Source organism: Phascolarctos cinereus, unplaced genomic scaffold (genome assembly GCF_003287225.1).
Source record: "Phascolarctos cinereus isolate Bilbo 61053 unplaced genomic scaffold, phaCin_HiC Scaffold_5;HRSCAF=322, whole genome shotgun sequence".
NCBI classification, from domain to species: Eukaryota; Metazoa; Chordata; class Mammalia; order Diprotodontia; family Phascolarctidae; genus Phascolarctos; species Phascolarctos cinereus.
This window is the reverse complement of record NW_027555958.1, coordinates 260,461,683-260,484,174: the sequence shown is the minus strand read 5'-3', so window position 1 is coordinate 260,484,174 and position 22,492 is coordinate 260,461,683. Positions and strand designations below refer to the sequence as shown.

Genomic DNA, 22,492 nt, shown 5'->3' with positions numbered 1-22,492 from the left:
TATTATCTTACTTTGGTGACAAAGAAGATCAAAATATACAACCAGAAGAAGACAACAAAGTGAAAGCTCCTACACCCAAAGCCTCCAAGAAAAATATGAATCAGTTTCAGGCTTCCGGGAGCCAAGATGGTGGAGTAAAAAGGTAGTCGCTCCTACTCTCCCCTATCAACCTCTGAAAACCCAGAAAATATCACTCCAGGAAAAAACCCTAGAACAGCTGAACTACAAGAAAGATGGGGAACAGCAGTGCAGCAGCCCAGCAAATGGGTCTCACAGTGCTTCAGCAAAAATAAGGGAGATAGAACTACAAGGGGCCCCAGGCAGATAAGCAACCTGCAGCATTCATCTGGAAGGAGCCAAAGAAAGCAACCTAAAGTCTTCATAAAGCCCCAGCCTTGCTGATTCCAATCCAACACCAGGTAAGCTGTCAAAACCCCAGGAAGAGATCCTGAAGCCCAGGTGGTAGAGCAGTCAAACACCTGGACCTCCGAGTGCCTCAGTGAGGGCAGGAGAACCAGTGGAAACCAGCTCAGAAAACCACCAAGGGCCTTGGCACTCTACCACAAAGCAATCTCCCAGTGCATTAGCAGAAACGCGGGAGGCAGCACTGCAAGGGGCCCCAGGCAGATAAACACCCTGCACCAACCATCTAAAAGGAGCTGAAGAAAGCTAAAGGGAAGGAAAAGCAGGCAACCTAGAATTGCCTGAAAGTTCCAGCCTTGCTGACTCCAGCCCAACATGAAGTAAGCTGCCAGAATCCTACAGCCTCTAATTGCCAACATAAAAGTCCCCAGCACACAAAGCCAGTGACTTAGGCTCCCAACACAAGAAGCTTGGGTCAGTGCTCTCTGCTTCCCAGCAGGAGAGCTCAACCTCTTTAAAGGGCAGGGAATAAAGAAACACCATGAGTAAAAAGAAACATACCATAGATTCATATTATGAGAAGAGTGAAGATCAAGACAGAAATTCTGAAGAGGACAACATTGTCAACAAACCCACATCTGCAATGTCAAAAGGAAATATGAACTGGTATGAAGCCCAAAAAGCCTTCTTAGAAGAGCTCAAGAAGGATTTTAAAAGTCAAATGAGAGAGGTAGAAGAGTCCTTAAAAAATACAATTGGCCAAATGGGGAAAAAAAAGTACACTGAAGAAAACAAGTCCCTAAAAACACAATTGGCCAACTGAAGAAGGAAGTACAAAAACTAATAGAAGAAAATAATCTGTTAAAAACTAGAATTGGACAAATGGAAACTAATGACTCTATGAGAGAGCAAGAATCAGTCAAACAGAAACAAAAAAATGAAAAAATAGAGGAAAACGTAAAATACCTCATCAGTAAAACAACAGACCTGGAAAATAGATTCAGGACAGACAATTTAAAAATTATTGGACTACCTGAAAATCATGATGAAAAAAAGAGCCTGGACAGTATCTTTCAGGAATCATAAAGGAAAACTGCCCTGAACTCCTAGAACCAGAAGGTAAAGTAACCATAGAAAGAATACACTGCTCACCACCTGAAAGAGATCCCAAATTGACAATGCCAAGAAATATAATAGCAAAATTCCAAAATTACCAGATGAAAGAGAAACTGCTGCAAGCAGCCAGAAAGAAACAATTTAAATATCATGGAACCACACTCAGGATTACACAGGACCTTGCAGCTTCTACCTTAAAGGACCACAGGGCATGGAACATGATATTCCATAAGGCAAAGGAGCATGCATTGCAGACAAGGATCAAATACCCAGCATAAATAAGCATGACTTTTCAAAGGGAGGAGATGGATATTCAACAAAATAGGAGACTTCCAAACCTTCCTGATAAAAAGACCAGAGCTCAACAAAAAATTTGATTTTCAAGTACTAGATTCAAGAAAGACATAAAAAGGTAAATGGGACAGAAAGATACAATATGTTGTTAATAAGGGTGGACTGTTTACATCCCTACAAGGGAAGATGACACTTGCAACTCTTGAGAACTGTATTGTTATTACACCATGTTAAAGGAATATACATAAATGGGGTGGATATTAGTTGACTTTGATGTAATGATAAAACAAATCTAATCAAGTGGTTAAATGGATCAAAGTAAGTGGATTAGTTGGATTAGTCTGACCTTAGAAAATGTACTGAGAAAGGAGGAGGCAGACAAGGGTAAATTACATTACAGGAAAAGACACAAAATCCTATTACAGCAGAGGGAAGAAGTGGGGGTGAGCATTATTTGAACCTTACTCTCATCAGATTTGGCTCAAGAAGGGAATAATATAATCAGTTAGGTATAGGAATCTAACTTGCCTTATAAGCAGTAGGAGAGAAAAGGGGAAAGAAAAGGGAAAGGGATAATAGAAGGGAGGAGGGACTGAAGGAGGCAGTGGTCAAAAGCAAAACACTAGTGAAGGGGGAAAGGAAAAAGGAGAAAGAAAAGCATAAATAGGGGGAAAAAGGATGGAGAAAAAGACACAGATAGTAATCATAACTGTGAATGTGAATGGGATGAACTCTCCCATAAAACAGAAACGGATTGCAGAATGGATTAAAAACCATAATCCTACAATATGTTGTTTACAGGAAACACATTTGAAAAAGAGTGACACATACAGGGTAAAGGTAAAAGGCTGGAGCAGAATATATTATGCTTCAGCTGAAGTAAAAAAAGCAGGGGTAGCAATCCTGATCTCAGACAAAGCAAAAGCAAAAATAGATCTAATCAAAAGAGATAAGGAAGGAAACTACATCCTGCTAAAAGGCACCATAGACAATGAAGTAATATCATTACTAAACATATATGCACCAAATGGTATAGCATCCAAATTCTTAGAGGAGAAGTTCAGGGAGTTACAGGAAGAAATAGACAGCAAAACTATACTAGTGGGGGACCTGAACCTCCCCTTCTCTGCACTAGATAAATCTAACCACAAAATAAACAAGAAAGAAGTTAAGGAGGTGAATAGAAGTTAGGTATGATAGACCTCTGGAGAAAACTGAATGGGGATAGAAAGGAATATACTTTTTTCTCGCAGTACATGGCACGTACACAAAACTTGACGATGTACTAGGGCATAAAAACCTCACAATCCAATGCAGAAAGGAAGAAATATTAAATGCATCCTTTTCAGATCATGATGCAATAAAAATTATATGTAATAAAGGGCCATGGAAAGATAGACTAAAAAATAATTGGAAACTAAATAATCTAATCCTAAAAAATGATTGGGTCAAACAACAAATCATAGAAACAATCAATAATTTCATTCAAGAGAATGACAATAATGAGACAACATACCAAAACTTATGGGATGCAGCGAAAGCAGTTCTTAGGGGAAGTTTTATATCTCTAAATGCTTACATAAATAAAATAGAAAAAAGAGGAGATTAATGAATTGGGCATACAACTAAAAAAACTAGAAAAAGAAGAAATTAAAAATCCTCAACTAAACACTAAATTAGAAATATTGAAAACGAAAGGAAAAATTAAAAAATTGAAATTAAGAAAACTATTGAACTAATAAATAAAACTAAGAGCTGGTTTTATGAAAAAACAATAAAATAGATAAACCTTTGGTTAATTTAATTAAAAAAAGAAAGAAAACTAAATTACTAGTATCAAGAATGAAAAGGGTGAAGCTACCACCAAGGAAGAGGAAATTAAAACAATAATTAGGAATTATTTTGCCCAACTATATGCCAACAAATTTAGTGAAATGGATACATATTTACAAAAATATAAATTGCCCAGATTAACAGAAGAGGAAGTAAAATACTTAAATAACCCCATCTCAGAAAAAGAAATTGAACAAGCCATTGATGAACTCCCTAGGAAAAAATCTCCAGGGCCAGATGGATTTACATGCGAATTCTATCAAACATTTAAAGAACAATTAATTCCAATACTATATAGACTATTTGGGAAAATAGGTGAAGAAGGAGTCTTATCAAATTCTTTTTATGATACAAATATGGTGCTGATAGAAAATTATAGACCAATTTCTCTAATGAATATAGATGCAAAAATTTTAAACAAAATATTAGCAAATAGATTACAGCAACTTATCACAAGAATACCAGGTAGGATTTATACCAGGAATGCAGGGTTGGTTCAATATTAGGAAAACTATCAGCATAATTGAGCACATCAACACAAAACCAACAGAAACCACATGATCATCTCAATAGATGCAGAAAAAGCTTTTGATAAAATACAACATTCCTATCAAAAACACCAGAAAGCATAGGTATAAATGGAGTCTTCCTTAAATAATAAACAAAATCTATCTAAAACCTTCAGCTAGCATTATATGTATTGGGGACAAGCTAGAAGCATTTCCAATAAGATCGGGGTGAAACAAGGATGTCCATTATCACCACTGTTATTCAATATTGTACTGGAAACCTTAGCTTTAGCAATAAGAGAAGAAAAAGAAATTGAAGGCATTAGAATAGGCAAAGAAGAAACAAAGCTATCACTCTTTGCAGATGACATGATGATATACTTAGAGAATCCTAGAGAATCAAGTAAAAAACTACTGGAAATAATAAACAACTTTAGCAAAGTTGCAGGCTATAAAATAAACCCACATAAATCATCAGCATTTCTATATATTACCAACAAAGCCCAACAGCAAGAGAGAAAGAGAAATCCCATTTAAACTTACTGTAGACATTATAAAATATTTAGGAGTCTACCTCCTGAAACAAACCCAGGAACTCTATGAACACAATTACAAAACACTTTTCACACAAATAAAATCAGATCTAAATAATTGGAAAAACATCAGTTGCTCATGGGTAGGCTGAGCTAATATAATAAAAATGACAATCCTACCTAAGCTAATTTACTTATTCAGTGCCATACCAATCAAACTACCAAAAAATTATTTTATAGAGTTAGAAAAAATAATAACAAGATTCATTTGGAAAAACAAAAGGTCCAGAATATCAAAGGAACTAATGAAAAGAAATGCAGGGGAAGGTGGCCTAGCAATTCCAGATCTTAAATTGTATTATAAAGCAGCAATCATCAAAACTGCTTGGTACTGGCTAAGAAATAGGGAGGTGGATCAGTGGAATAGGTTAAATATGCAAGACACAGTAGTCAATGACTATAGTAATCTATTATTTGATAAACCCAAAGACCCCAGCTTCTGGGATAAGAACCCACTCTTTGAAAAAAACTGCTGGGAAAACTGGAAAAGAACATGGCAGAAACTGGGCATAGACCCAAATCTCACACCATATACCAAAATAAAGTCAAAATGGGTTCAGACTTAGATATAAAGGCTGATACCATAAGTAAACTGGGAGAACAAGGAATAGTTTACCTATCAGATCTATGGAGAACAGAAGAATTCATGACCAAACAGGAGATAGAGAACATTATGAAAAGCAAAATGGATAATTTTGATTACATTAAATTGAAAAGTTTTTGCACAAACAAAGCCAATGCAACTAAGATTAGAAGGAAGGTAGAAAATTGGGAAAGAATTTTTACAACCAGTCTCTCTGATAAAGGCCTCATTTCTAAAATATAGAGAATTAAGACAAATTTATAAGAACACAAGCCATTCCCCAATTGGTCAAAGGATATGAACAGACAGTTCTCAGATGAAGAAATTAAAGCCATCTATAGTCATATGAAAAAATGCTCTAAATCATTATTGATTAGAGAAATGCAAATCAAAACAACTCTGAGGTACCACATCACACCTATCAGATTGGCCAACATGACAAAACTGGAAAATGATAAATGTTGGAGAAGATGTGGAAAAATTGGAACACTAATGCATTGTTGGTGGAGTTGTGAAATGATCCAACCATTTTGGAGAACAATTTGGATCTATGCCCAAAGGGCTATAAAAATGTGCATACCCTTTGGCCGAGCAATAACACTTCTAGGGCTATATCCCAAGGAGATCACACAAACGGGAAAAGGACCCACATATACAAAAATATTCATAGCAGCTCTTTTTGTGGTGGCCAAGAATTGAAAATTGAGAAGTTGCCCATCAATTGGGGAATGGCTGAGCAAGTTGTGGTATATGAATGTAATGGAATACTATTGTGCTATAAGAAATGAGGAACAGGTTGACTTCAGAAGAACCTGGAAAGACTCGTATGGTCTGATGCTGAGTGAAGTGAGGAGAACCAAGAGAACATTGTACACAATAACAGCCTCATTGTGCAATGACTAATATTGATAAACTTAACCCTTCTCAGCATTACAAGGATCTAAGACATCTCCATAGGCCTCATGAAGGAAAATGCTGTCCACGACCAAAGAAAGAACTACGGAAGTTGAATCACTATCATTTTTTTTCTCTTCTGTTGAATTTTGTTTCCTCTTTCTAATGGTTCCTCCTAACGGTTTTAATTTTTACTTACAACTTCACGAATATGAAAATATGTTTAATAGGAGTGTAAATATAAAGCCTATATCAGATTGTGTGCTGTGTTGGGGAGGGTGGTGGGGAGGAAGGGGAAGAAAAATTTTAAACTGAAAAGCATATGGAAGTGATTGTTGATAAATCAAAATAAATTGATAAAATTAAAAAAAAAATTAGAATTGGGCAAGGGGAAACCAGCAAAGTTATAAGAGACTGAGAAATAACAAAACAAAATTTGAAGACTGAAAAAATAGAAGAGAAACTGAAATGTCGCATAAGAAAAACAACTGATCTAGAGAACAGATCAAGAAGAGAAAAACATAAGAATAATCAGACTAACTTAAAAGTATGACCAAAAGAATACTCTTGATACAATAATACAAGAAATAAGTAAAGAAAATTGTCCTGAAGTGTTAGAACAAGAAGGGAAAGTAGAAATAACAAGCAATCCATCAATAACCACGTTAAAGAGATCCTATGAGGAAAACCTGTAGGAATATCATAGCTAGATTCTAAAACCCCCAGTTCAAAGTGAAAATACTATGAGCAACAACAACAACAAAGAAACAATTCAAATATGGTGGAACCACAATTAGAATCACACAAGACCTAGCAGAAGCTACACTAAAAGGCCACAGGTTCTGGAACATTATATATTGAAGAGCAAAAGAACTGGGGTTGTGGCCAAAAATATGATACCCTGCAAAATTAAGCATAATCCTGAATGAAAAAAGAATGGATATTCAATGAATTATCAGGATTTTGTTGCAAAAAGACCTGAAATCAATAGAAGATTTGACATACAAAATCCAAGATAAATATAAAATAAACATCAAAGACAAGGAACTCAATAAGGACAGACTATTCACTTTTTTAAATCAAGATAATTTTATTAAAATACTCAGGTGATAAATATCATGTTCACAGATCAAATGATATTTATGTGAAATCATCATAAAAGTTATAAAATAAATGTAAGCTATTATCAACAGGAAAACTGTAAAACAAGTTTAACAGGATATTTAACTGTAGTATTATCCCACATAATTTCATGCTGAGATATAGATTCCCCATACCAAATTATTCCTGGGGTTATTTTCTTTAGCATAATTCTTAATACTACAAAATTAAACTTTTATGAATTTCACAGAAAATTTTCTTTACTTCAAGAAACTAGTACTATATATATAGCATTATTTGTATCCATCTTATTTATATTATATAGCACTGTTCTTTCAAGACTCTAATATAAAACCTTATCCCATGTCAGTCATGCAAACACGAGATTAAATAACTTACAAAAAAAATCCTGGGATTCTATTGGGATGGAAACCAGGGCTCTTGATTTCTACTGCATTCCCTGCACTAACCATATATATTATCTGCCCCTCTACAAAGTAATGAAAATAAATCCCAAACTCCAAGTGTAGCTTAATGTGGAAGTTCCAAAAAAATGAGAATATGTAAAATTCTTTGAGCTTCTCCACCAAAGTAATATGTAATTGTGTAAACTGAATTGTTTAGTTTTATAGTATATTACAGTGTTATATTCACAAAATAGAGATCAGACACTAATGGTCTTTCAGAAAGCCATTGCTACCGTTATACTTTTCTTGGAGGCCAGCTCTGACAACCAGTTAATTAAAGAACCATAGTTATTTCTGTTAGCATATATTAAACCATATACTGTCAGAACTTGAGGGGACCTCTGAGACTATCTAGCTCAATGGCCACATTTTATAAACGAGGAAATGGGACCCAGCAGATCAAGTGACTTACCCAAGGGCGCACAGCAAAGTAGTGGCAGAGCCAGAAGTAGGTCTCAGGTCTACCATGCCTTGTCTACCCTGCCATGATGCTTCTTGTTGCCAGGGTTAATCACAATGCTTGCCTTCTCACATTTACTGTTTGGCTTTCTACCATTATAGGTTGATAGGCTAAGTTAATGTGCTTTAGATGTTCATTTTTAGAGTATACCTTTTTCATATGAGCTCTTATAACTAGGAAAGCTTGAATCAAGGAACACTTTTCAAGGTGGATTGAACGGAGAACTTTGGAATGAACACTTGACCTGATAGCTTCCAAAAATTAAAAAAAATTAATTTGTCTCTTTACTCTTGTGAGGTAGTTAAAAATTTCTCTACCTGGAGAATACGAATCAGCAATAGATTTTTAAAAAACATCCAGGGTGACAGACAGTATCAGTTACTAAATGTAGAGGGAAAAAATAGTAGCAAGGATCTGGAATCTGCAGCATCTGGCTTATGTGATGGATAAATTCAACTCTGTAGGCCCTAATTCCTACAGCTTATAACACAGGTACACCTGTTGCTTATTTCACAAGGATAACAACACCTAACAAGACATAGCATGGCAGAGTAGATAGGGAGTTGGTATTAAAGCCAGGATGCCCTGAATTCAAATCCTACCTCGAATTTATAGCATCCCTGCTGTGTGAACTTGGGCAAGTCACCCCTTTCTGTCACCCAGGCCACTCTCTAAGATCATGAGTTGCAGAATAGTTGCAGGTCGATGGTAGTAGAGGGAGTTTCCTTACCGGGAAGGAGTTCCCTACTCCAGGGCAATCCCAAGTCATGGGGCAGCTAAGTGGCACAATTATTCACTTTTTATATGAGGAAATGTAAATTATATGTCTAAGATTGTTATTAGTAATTGAGTAGTTGAAAGAAAGATTGGGGTAGAGTTGAATATGATGTGATACTAAACTGTCTAGGAAAAGATAAAAAGAGTAATTATCTTATACAAATGAGGTGCCAGAGGAAGAACTGACACAGAGGAATTAGATGGGGAAGGAAGGCTAGCAGTTTGGGAACCCTACTCTCATCAGGAATGAGTTAAAGAGGCAACAATACATATACATCTAGAAGGGTATAAAAGTATTCTAAATTCAGAAAGAAATAAAAGGCTAAGGAGATAGAGAGGCGGGAGAGGATAAGGGAGGGATTTTAGAGTGGGAGGGAAAAGATAGGGGAGGGATCTTTGGTGGAGGGTTGCTTAAGTAATAGGAGGGCAAGCTAGAGAGTAGAAGTAGAGGATTCAGGAGGGATAGGAAATAGGACATACACACAAACATAAAATAAAGATCAGGAGTAGAATTTATTAGGGGGGAAAAAAGCAGGAGTAGTAATCATGATTACAAAGTTAAAGCTAAAATAGATTTGATCAGAAGAAAAAATAGGGAAGCTGCACTATATATATCAGCCATATTAATCAATTTTGTTGTAGACTATTTAAAATAACCTGACAGTATAAAGTTGGAATATTGCTGTGTTATAGGAAATGATGTGTTGTTAGACTTAGAAAAATAGGGAAAGATTTGGACCTATGAAGGAAGATGTTATCCGTCCTCAGAGAAACAGAGGACAAACAAGTATGGTACAGTCTTACACAGATGCATATGAATGTATGTATCTACATATAAGTATGATTATAAATATCTAAGTATATGTATGTATGTGTATATAGGTGTATATACATATGTATATGTGTGTGTATGTGTGTGTATATATGTAGATACATACACACATACATACATACATACATACATACACACACAAATATATACACACTTAATTGTAGCCTTCTTGGGTGAGGGGGGAAGAGAGGGGAAGAAAGGGGGAAAAAAAGAACAAAGTAAACAGTGCACAGCAGAGAACAAAAGAAAACAAAGGGAAGCAAAGAAAAAGTGTACAGCTTAGAATACGTGTTGTGTTTATTATATAGGCTTTCTTGAAGTGGAAATTTATTGTTGTATAATTTTAATCCTCATGGCAAACTTTTTTCTCTTTTCTTATTTTCTATTTAAGTTTTAGTATTTAAGTTTATAGTATGTTTCTTTTTCTTTTCTTATTGTTTGAGTTTTAGTATTTAAACTGAAAATAAATTGATGTTTAAAAAAGAAGTCAGTCTGGAGAGAAAGCAGAGGTATTTTTATTTTTAATAATGCTCAATATCCTCAGTGTATGCAGTTAATTCATATCAAACACCAAAAATACAGAGTATATTTAGTACGCAGTCACATGTTAACAGTTTTGAGATAATGGTTTCTCAGAATAGTAAGTATTCTATCACAGAGATGGAAATGGAAATATCAATTCCTATATGATGTCGTGAAAACATATATTTTTTTCTTTTTGGTTTGATCTCCATAACTGAGATTTTAATGGAATCTAGCTTTATTACTAACTTTATTTTCTTTAATGGAATACTCAAGGTGAGGTGTGAACAAAAAGCTGTTATTCTTGCCTAGAGTCTGGTGAACAGCATGAGTTAGTTAAAAATGAATGGATATATTATGTCTTCTAGTAAGAACCTGTGGTTCAGTTAAAAATCTGATCTTTGGTTTTTATGTAAACACTGTTTATGTTTTCTTTTGCTGTTAACACACAACAAATAGTTTTAGGAGAATTCCCCTCCCCACTGTTGAATGGTTGATGAATTTTAACAAGTTATTTAAAAATAAAACTGGGGTTAATTTGTTGTTTGACAATGTCAAATTCTTTATTTGACAAAGAGACTCACCATCTTATCTAGGGCATGGCAAACAAGCACTAAGGTTTGTTACTGTGTCCCTGAATAACAGTCCCAAGGAAACGACTCAGTTTGCAATTATAAAATGAAAACTTTCATGAAGACACTCCTTTGTTTTTTGATAATTATACTCTAAACAGTTCTACTGAACAGGAAGGGACCCACTTCTCTCTCTAGAAACTTTCTCTTAAATAGTAATTTTTACAAATTTTGAGTTCCAAATTCTCTCCCTCCCTCTAATCCTTACCCTACTCATTAAGAAGACAAGAAGTACGACATTATACATGTGAAGTCATGAAAACATATTTCCATATTAGCCAAGTCACAAAAAAGGAAGAAAAAATAAAATGGAAAAAATATGCTTTAATTTGTACTCAGAGTTCATCGGTTCTCTCTCTGGAGATGGATAGCATTTTTCATCATGTGGACCTTTCTCACCAAAGTTCCTCCTCCCCTCCCTTTAATGCAAGGGGTTGTTTCAGACACATTTATGTAGGTACTCAGTAGATATTAAATAACAGATCCAATCTTTGTTTATAGTTCTCTACCCTCTAATAGTATAAACTATTATGTATTTATTACATTATATTATAATATTATACAGCTTAATGAGGGGACTGAAATTTTAACTTATAGGTTATATACTTTAGTTATTCATAGCCAGCCAGTTGTAACTCATAGCCGTACAGCAATATCCTTATTGATCATGTGTATGCTGAGTGATAAGATTGAAAGAGGGACTTGGGGGAAAGATATTCCAATTTTTGATATACTGAGTTTATATGATATCTATCTTGATACATCCAATAAACAGTTATATAAATGAGCCTAGAGATCAGGACAGAGGTTAGGGACTGGATAAATCTGGGAATCAACTACATAGAGATGATAATCGCATCAATGATAGCTAACATGATTACCAAGTACCAAGTATAGAAGGAAAAGATTTGAAGGCCCAAGACAGAGCCTTGGGAAACACCCACAGTTAGCAGACACAATCTAGATGAAGATCCAGCAATGGAGACTGGGGAGTAGACAGGTAGGAGGAGAAACAGGAGAGAACAGAGTCACAAAAACCTAGAGAAAAGAGAGTATCAAGGAGAAAAGAGTGATCAAAGGCTGTCCAGAGGTCAAGAAAGATGAGGACTGATAAAAGACCATTAGATGTTTGTGATTAAGAGATCTTTGATACTCTGGAGAGAATATCATCAGTTGAATGATAGAGTTGAAAGCCAGTCTGCAGAGAGCAAAGAATAAAGTGAGAGGAAGGGAAGCAGAAACATTGATTATAGATGGTTTTATGAAGAAGATAAGCTATGGAAGGAGGAGAGACATAGGTTGACAGCCACAGGGAAGGGAAGGCTTCCTGAAGATGCAGGAAATTCCTCACATGTTACCTATTTTATCTTTTCTGAGTCACTGAGATTTTTTTGGTAATCAAAACATAGCACCAAAGCAACTTCAAACACTCATATAATAAACCCAAGATCCTCTCTGGCTTAGGTCCAAATGAATTTGAGCTAGGAGAAAAGATCAAAAACAAGGTCAGGATTCCCCAAACATCTAACCCATTCTTGTTTTTGATATGTATAGGCCAGTAGAAACACTCAATTGGCGCTTTATTTTGGTTAGCAAAAAAAAAAAAAAAGAGGAAATCTTAATCTCACCGCATCTTTTTCTAGGAATCAAATATTTTTTAAAGAATTAGCTTGTATCTCCTATAACTGATTTTTTTTCATTTTTAGTCCTGTGGTATTGGTAGTATTTCCAAGATTATCTCAAAGATTGGCAGAGGTAGTTAAACAATTACATCAACTACAAGTTAGTTCACTTTTCTATAATGTAATTTATCTTTGTTGACTTGAACTTAGTGGAAGCTGGTAGATCTTCATATATTTCATTTATCTCTTCATTTATTTCAGATTTCAGTTTTCTTTTTTTTTTAAAGAGATTTCAGTTTTCTGTTAACTGTTTTTGCTTGTTTATCTCTTCCTAATTTGAATGTATCCCATCTCCAATTCCATCTAATATGCCTGGTTTCTACCTATGGTATTATCTGGTCCCCTTAACACCATTCTGGATAAGCCCTAGTTTGAAGCATATAATTCCCTTAGGATTTAAGAGAAATCTGGGCTCTTTACCAAGAATACTTATTCTAATATAATATAAATGTATCTTATATAATATATGAGAAAGTGCTTTGAAAATTGTAAAGTTCTAACTAGTAGATTAAAAATTGGCTTCAAAATGGGAAAAGACTTGAACTTACTTTTGCAAGTTCCAGTCTTTTTTCTGACACATATTGTCTATGTGTTCATACTTCACATCCCATCCACCTAAACTACCTCATCATCTGCCTTCCCCCAATGATGTCCTTCTCTCTACTTGGATCCTCTACAAAGGACCAGAGAGAGACCTGGACTTGGATACTTTGTACTTCCAGAATGCAAACCTCAGTACCTGGTAAAGTTAATCTATTCATCACCTGAATTCCTATCCTAGGGGCCCCACCTAGTTGATGGTGACTGAATTTGTGCAAACCAGTACATTTACCTCTCAGTACCTACTGGTTGGTCCTAAATACCAGACCATGCTTCAGCCATACATTTCAACCAGTCACCCAGCCAGGAAATCTTGCCATCTGCCCTTCACCTTCTGTGTACATATATGAAAGCTACAAAGGCATGGGTGAGTTTTGAATCTTCATTTTTTGAGGAAACTCTTAAATCTATGAGATCATAAATCCATCTGAAGATAGAAGTAGCATTTTTATGGACAGAAAAGTATGAGCACTATAACAGTAATTTAAAAAAAAATTTTTAGGCAGTTGGGGTTAAGTGACTTGCCCAGGGTCATACAGCTACTAAGTGTCAAGTATTTAGTATGAAGCCGGATTTGAACTCAGGTCCTCCTGACTTCAGGGCAGGTGCTCTCATCCACTGCTGCCCCCTTATAACAGTAATTTCTAAAGAATCCTAATTAAGAAACTCTGCTTAAAGATGACAATTATTCTACTTTTCTTTCATTTTGAAGCCCCCCCAGTACAGAAGAATTCTTCTATTTTCCTTGCCATTCACTTCAAACCTAAATGTACTCCAGAGATCATGAGTACAAAACATGGTAAAAAGGAACTTCACTGCTGAGCTACCAACCTTGAGATTGTTTTTTGTAATGTATCCTTTCAAAAAGCTTGAATAATGTAAAGTTTTCTGTAAATACTCATTTGTAGGGCAAGTCTAAATGAGAATCTCTATAACATGGAAAAGAAAATAATTGAGAATTTACAGGTCAAAACTGCCCATAATGGTTTCTTCGAAGTGGAATCAGACTTCCAGCTTTAGCAGAAACTCATAAAATTCTTCTATTTGTTTTGTAAAAAGAAATGAACATTTTTATTTCTCTACAGGCACTAGACTCTGTAAAAATAAGGAGGTGACTTTTTTTTCTCACAGCTTTGCTGTTGTGAAACAAGTATAACATTCTCTACATCACCTGAAAACTGGGAAAACAAATAAACAAACAAACGGATGTTTTAGCTTCTGGCCATGGCTAACTTAGGGTTCTTTGAAACACCTCTCACTGAGTGCAAATGATGGCTCATTTTCAAGGGGTTAACTAGATTTCTTAACCCTGACTCTCAGAAACACAGATGTTTTAATTATAGCACTTCTAAAAGACAGTTTTATTCATTCTAAATAAATCTATTTTTAATTATTATATTTCTAGTGAAAAGTATGGGGTGGGGGGAAGGGTTCTTTTAACTCCAACCTTGAATTTTATTTCCCCTTGTTGCCTAAATGGTTATACGCATAAATAAATACACATATGTATTTATGTAAAGCTACGTGAATGTCTATATATTTGTGTATGTCTGTGTATGTCTTTCTTATTTAAAGTTAAATTTGCTATAATCCAAGTTGATTTGTTAGAATTCTTTGAACAAGAAAGATTTTTATTAGCAACCAGTGCTTAAAATTTTTTTTCACACCATCAAGACCATTTTTTTTCCTACTTATTGACAGCTTTATGAGTGTGGGTGGAAAAAGACCAGCATCCTTTATATTGAAGTGCTAAACATTCCATTCTACAAAACCTTAGATTTTTAATTAGGTTCTGAGAAGTTTTCTTCCTTTCCCAACATTCCCCAAGGGTAGAGAGCAGCAACATTTGCCTTGAAATTGTTAATTGCTTTTTCAGACATCAATCCACTAAGGTTGGGTAGACTTTTAGGTCAAATGTTTATTGGTCCAGAGCCAGATCGGAAACTTTATATCTACACATCTGCATTCTGTAGGCATCTACAAAATCTCTCTCCTTTTCAATTATGAAAGGAGAAACTGTGCTATCAGTAAAATGTTTGAAATTTATCTGAACCCACAGTTTATATTGCAAAAAACTTAAAACTAAAGATTTAGTGTTTTTAAACATTTTTCTGAATTAATATGCTTAGCTAAGATTCCCATCAGGCCTTTCTCCCTTATCCTGAATTCTACATCTTAATTTTTTTAGTTATTATTTTTATTATTAAAATAACAAATAATCATTTTTTTAAATTAATATGTCCCTCCCATTACTTCCTTCCCTAATTGAACAAATTAAGAAAACACACAAGTCTCTCAGTACATAGTTGCATTGTTAGGCAAAATAAAATACGCCTTTAGCCATGTCTAAACCTATATTATTTTTTCTGAATTTTAAGTTCATCACCTCTCAGGAAGTGTATGGCATATTTTATCTTCATTTTTTTTGGACTCATGGTTTATCATCAAGTTGATCTGTGTTCTAAAATCTTTCAAAGTTGTATTTGTCTATAATGTTATTATCATCTAATAAATTGTTCTCCTAGTTATGTTCACTGTCGTGAATCAGTTCATACTATTCTTCCTAGTTTCCTCTAAAATTGTCCATTTCATTATTTTTTATGGCACAATCATATTCCGTTACATACACATACCACAATGTGTTTAGCCACTTCTTAATAGGAGAACATCCCCTTAATTTCCAGTTTTTTGGCATGATGAAAAGAGCTGCTATAAATATTTTTGTACATGGAGATCCTTTTCTTCTTTCTTTGATATTTGGAGTTTAGGCCTAGTAATGATATGCCTGGGTCAAAGGTTTGTGTGCATTTTGGTAACCAATTGGGCATAGTTCCAAATTACTTTCAGAATGATTGGATTGTCATACTTTCAACAACAGTGTACTTGTGTATCTATTTTCTTATAGCTTCTCAAATACTTGTTATTTTCCTCTTGTCATCTTTATCAGTAGAGTAAGTATGAGGTGGAAACTGAAATTGCTTTAATTTATATTTCTTTACTAGTAATTTACAACATTTGAAAATGTAATTGCTTACAGTTTTGGTTTTTTCTTTTTAAATATTCACATACTTTGATCATTTATCTATTGGGAAATGGCATTTAGTCTTATAAATTCAAATCAGTTCCTCATTTCTTAGAAATGAGACCTTTATCAGAGAGACTTGTTGCAAAGATTTTTTTCCTAGCTACTTGTTTTCCTTTTAATTTTTTTACTACATTAGATTTGTTTGTGCAAAAAACTTCAAATTTTATATAATCAAAACTGTCATTTGTATAGTCATGAGCTTTTCCCATATCAGTGGATTCAAAAGAAAAATTCTTCTTGTTCCTCTAATTTTTTTTTTATGATTTGACCTTTCATATCTAGTTCTACCATTTACGCCTGTGTTACAGGGCAAGGAGCAGTAATAGAAGCAAGCAGCAGCTGTGTGACATTGACTCCTCTTTAAAAAAAAATTCAATTTTATTTTCCATTTTAAATTCTCTCCCCTCCCACTTCCACCTCCCCTACCCATTGAGAAGGCAAGAAAAACAAAACCTATTACAAATATATACATAGAGTCAAGCAAACAAATTCTCTCATTAGGAATTTCCCCCTACCCCCTAATTCTCCCCAAAAGGAAAGCAAATGTTTTAGTTTGTACTCTGAGTCCATTAGCTTTCTATTTGGAGATTGATAGCATGTTTCATCATGAGTCATTTGGAATTGTAGCTGGTCATTATTGACTCCTGAGTGAGGTTTCAGATTGAGCCCACAAAACCCAGCTGAGTCCTGCAGATGAGTGACCTGGGAAGGGAGCTCAGACCACAAGCGGGAGACCAAGTTTTGTTGGTCTGAACTTAGAGAGTCTTCCAGACAGCTGACAAAGGCCAGCAGCAGTTTAATGGAACTCTTACAACCTACACTTGTATTGCTCAGCCCCAAACTAAGATGAGAAGTTTGCAAGGCTCAGACTAGAATCAGACTTTTCTTTCTTAGTGTGCACTGAAAGTTTGCAGGTGAAGTGTTAGCTGGACTTCTCTGGACAGATGAATTTTAGCTAGCCTGATGAGATTTACAATTCTCTGGCTTCAATGGAATTGCTATAAACATTAAAAAGTTACACTTTCTAAATGCTCTTTTAAAGATGATTGTAGAAGAGAAGATTTTGAGAGGATGATGGAGTAGGTCAGAAAATTCTAAGCTCTCAAGATTTTCTTCCACAAAGAGATAAAACAGCACCTTAGGGCAAATACAGAATGTTAAAAATAAATAGAGAAGAGGCAGAACTGGGATCCTCCTGGGACAAATCAGAGGAGATCTGAAGAAAAATCCCAGGACAACATTTAGTCCCCATGAAGAGTAAACACCTCCAGGCTAGGGACAGCTTAAACAACTAGTGGAAACCCTGGGGTTAGCAGGGTGGGGAGACTGCCTCAGCCCCAGCCACAGGAACTTTTACTCCTGGGACAATGAGGGGAGTTCGGCCTCTGAGCCCAGGAGGGAACCTCTGCTGACAAGTGATGCCAGATCCATCTGTGTTGTAGAGATGTGGTCCAAGAAAGAACCAGCAGAGAAGTCCCGGCTTGCAGGAGAAGATGGCTGTCTCCACAGATCAAAAGGAAGAAAACACAAAAAAAGAATAAAGAGATAAAGTTCCACATAAGTTTTGCTTGTTAGAAGAACTTGAAGAAGGCCAAAAAGGAGTAGGCGATGGTACAGTTAGCTGCGGACTTGAAGATGATGAAGATATGACACTTACAAGGTGGACAGGCATGATTATTGGGCCACCAAGGTCAAACTATGAAAATAGAATATATATAGTCTGAAAGTAGAGTGCGGATCTAAATACCCAGAAGGACCTCCAACAATTAGATTTGTAACAAAAATTAATATGAATGGGATAAATAATTCCAATGGAATGGTGGATGCACGGTGCATACCAGTGTTAGCAAAATGGCAAAATTGCTATAGCATTAAAGTTGTACTTCAAGAAAGGCATCTAATGATGTCCAAAGAAAACATGAAGCTTCCACAACCTCCAGAAGGACATACAGCAATTAATTTTAACAAATCTCATACTTATCTAAACCAACAACCTTCTACTCATGTTAATGTCTTGATTAAATCTCACAATGTAAAGCCCACACATTAAAAGAATTCTAGCTGATATACATGACCTGGGCATTTGTAAGAATATATTTAATATATGTGCACCCATTATATTTTCAGGCACAATGGGAAGAAAAATGCAGCACAATTTTTTTTTCTCTTATCAAGGCACTATCATTTAAGCATAAAACCTGGAGTACCCCACATGCAATTCAGGTTTTACAAGATGAAAGCATGACAAAGAAGTGTCAGATTGCTGTGGAGTAATGTGTGTTTCAGAAATCTAATTTCTCAAGAAGGAAAATTATAAATGGCATGCTTGATCCATCTTGCTTAGTGAAAAAGCTGCAATTTTAATTGTTTAAAGTAGCAGGTACAATAAATACTATTGCTAATTTTGTTTAATTTTTGAAGAGGTGTGGGTACCGACTACTAGTAGTAACAAAGAATATGTTCAGGATTATTTTGATACCTGTATTTATATAAAGGGGGAAAGGATTGAGGGAGGGAGATGGATTCCTGTTTAAAGAAGCTCTTGTGTGTTACATGTAACAGACATGGTAAATACTTGTTTACAGTCTTTGTTCTGATAAACAATGAATTTAAGTTTTAAGTTACAAAACAAAGGAAATTGGTGTATGCGTGCGATTCTGAGATTAAAGTTAGTCTTAAAATGTAAATAAAATGTGGAAAGTAAAAAAAAAAGAAAAAAAAAGAACCAGCACATGACTCAGTTAAGTGCAGAAGCAATGGGGCTGTGGGCACTTACAGGAGGCTGGGAGGTCTTGGTTTGGGTTCAAGGTCAGAGAGGAGAACTGAAGGAGCATCTGAGGACAGAGGTATCATGCCTTATCCTGCAGGACCAGAGGTGATTACAAAAAATTAAGCAATTAAAAAAAATGCATAGGCAAAGGAGAAAGAATCCAACCATAGAGAGTTATTATGGGAATAAAGAAGACTGGGGTTCATCTTCAGAGGAGGATAGTGAAGCAAAGAAACCCTCTTCTACCTCAAAGAGTAATGTCAAATGGTCACCTGCCCAAAAAAGAATTCATAGAAAAATTTTAAAAAGACTTTAAAAATCAAATAAGAGAGATTGAGGAAAAACTAAAAAGAAAACAAGAAAGAAAATAAGAAAAACAAGATTATGAAAAGAAAGTCAACCAATTAGAAAAGGAGGTCCAGAATCTTAAGGAAGAAAATGACTCATTGAAAATCAGAATTAGGCAAGGGGAAGCCAACAAAGTCATAAGAGACCAAGAAATAATAAAACAAAATATAAAGAATAAAAAAATTGAAGAGAATGTGAAACATTTCATAAGAAAAACAACTGATGTGGAGAACAGATGAAGAAGAGAAAACATAAGAATAATTGGACTCCCTGAAAGCTATGATAAAAAAAATAATCTTACTACAATAAAGCAAGAAATAATTAAAGAAAATTTTCCTGAAGTGTTAGAACAAGAGGAGAAAGTAAAAATAGGAAAAAAATCCCCTGATCACCATCAGGAAGAGATCCTATGAGGGAAACCCACAGGAATATCATAGTCAAATTCCTAAAACCCAGTTTAAGGATAAAATATTATAAGCAATAAGAAAAAAAATTACATATGGAGATGCTACCATTAGAATCACACAAGACCTAGCAGTGGCAGCACTAAAAGACTGCAGGTCTTGGAGCACTATATATCGAAAAACAAAAGAACTGAGCTTCCAGCCAAAAATCTTATACCCAGCAAAGCTAACCATAATCCTGAATGAAAAAAAAATATGGACATTTAATGAACTGTCAGACTTTCAAGACTTTCTTTAAAAAAAGATCTGAGCTTAATAGACGGTTTGACATACAAGAGCCAAGAGAAATATAAGGTACATACTAAAAACTAATTAGAAGGGACTCAATAAGGATGGGCTATTTACTTTTTGTGTATGTAACATGCATGTCTAAGATTGTTATTAGTAATTGGGTAGTTCATAAGAAAGATCGGGGTAGACTTGAGCACGATATGACTACAAAAAGTAAAACCGTTCAGGACCAGCTACAAAGAGTTATTATCTTATATAAATGACTTGCAAGAGGAAGAACTGAAACAGAGGAATTAGGGAGAAAGGGCTGGTCATTCTGGAAACCTGCTTTCATTGGGAATGGGTTCAAGAGGGAATAATATGTATATATTTAGAAGAGTATAAAAGTCTCCTAAATTTAGAAAGAAATAAAATGCTAAGGGGATGGGGAGGGTTTTTTTTTTTAGGCAATTGGTGTTAAGTGACTTGCCCAGAGTCACACAGCTAATAAGTATCAAGTGTTTGGTTTGAAGCCAGGGTTGAACCCAGGGCCTCCTGACTTCAGGGCTGGTATTCTATCCACTGCACCACCTAGCTGCCCTAGGGAGGGTTCTTTAGAATTCCTATCATGACTTAGGTTCCTCTTAAGTCTGTACATTTCAATTGCATGAGTCACCCTGAAGCCACCACAGCCTCTTTTCCAAGTATCCGGGCATAGCAGGTATACTTCTTTAGGAAAGATGAGGCAATAGGTTAAAGGGGGATATAGAAGGGTGTTTAGATTAATGGGAAGGGGAGCCTAAGAGAGGGGTCATTGAGGGAGGGGTGGGTTAAGGAAGGCAAGGTAGCAGATTGAAGCAAAGTAGGGGAGTTAGGAGGGGTAGGAAATAAGAGATACGCACTAACATAAAAAACAAAGATTGGGGTAGGGAAAGTATATATACATATGTACATATATATACACACATACACATGAGAATGGATGTATATATGTATGGATGTGTATATTTGTGTATGTGTATGTATATATCAATATTTATATATAAATATGTCTACGATTAATTGTAGCCTTGGGGGAAGAGGGAGGAAGATGAAAAAAAGAACAAGGTAAAAAGTATATAGCAGAGAACAAAAGAAAACCTACAAGGAAGCAAAGAAAAGATGGATACTTTTAACACAACATGTAGTATTTAATATGTAGGCTTTCTTGAAATGGAAATTTATTGCTATACATTTTGAATCCTCTCTTACATTCTGCTGTGCACATGACATTTTTCTTTTCTTATTTTATATTTAAGTTTTAATATTTAAGTTTACAATGTTTCTTCTTTTACATATTTAAGTTTTAATATTCAAGTCTAATTAAAAGAAGATGATTGTAAATTGAAAGAGTTTATAAATGCTACATTCAGATGTAAAAGAGGATTTGTACAACTGGAGAGTGATGGGGACCACAGATGATCAGTTAGGGGAAAAGGGGTTTCAAATCAAAGCTTTTAATATGAAAATTTTTAATATAAAAAATCCTATAAATCATTTTTGATTAGTAAAATGCAAATTAAAACAACTCTGAGGTACTACCTCATACCTATCAAATTGACTAACCTGACAGAAAAGAAAAATGACAAATGCTAGATGAGACACAGGAAAATATGGACATTAATGCTCTGTTGGTGGAATTCTGAACTGGTCTAACCATTCTGGAGAACAATTTGGAACTATGCCCAAGGGCATATAAAATGGCACATACCCTTTGATGCAGCAATACTAATACTAGGTGTGTATCCAAAAGAGATCAAAAGGAAAGGAAAAGGACCTATATATACAACAAAAGTATTTGTAGCAGCTCTTTTTATGGTGGCAAAGGATTAAAAATTGAGGGGATGACCATCAATTGAGGAATGTGTGAACAAGTAGTGGTATAGGATTGTGATAGAATACTATTATGCTCTAAGAAATGACAAAATAGATCACTTCAGAGAAACCTGGGAAGAGCTGATACAAAGTGAAGTGAACTGAAACAGGAAAACATTATTCACAGTAATAGCAATGATCCATGATTCCAAAGGCCTCATGATGAAAAACACTACCCACCTCCAGAGAAAGAAATGATGAACTCTGAGTGCAGAATGAAGCATATCTTTTTTCATTTTCTTTTTTTTTCTTTCTTTCTTTTTTGGCAACATGGATAATGTGGAAATGTTTTGCATGTATAATGTGTATCATGTTTCTTGTCTTCTCAATGTGGGGGAAAAGTGCTAGAGAAAGGGAGAAAATTTGGAACTGAAAAAAAGTTAATTAAAAAAAAAGAAATGGAAACTTGGTTTCATCCCACAAACCAGGGCTAAGGCCTGTAA

General features: G+C 35.1%; 1 pseudogene; it reads left to right on the top strand.

Moving 5' to 3' along the window:
- Positions 1-17,899: 17,899 nt before the first annotated feature.
- Positions 17,900-18,393, top strand: LOC110193923 (ubiquitin-conjugating enzyme E2 variant 2 pseudogene; annotated as a pseudogene).
- The last annotated feature ends 4,099 nt before the right edge of the window (positions 18,394-22,492 follow it).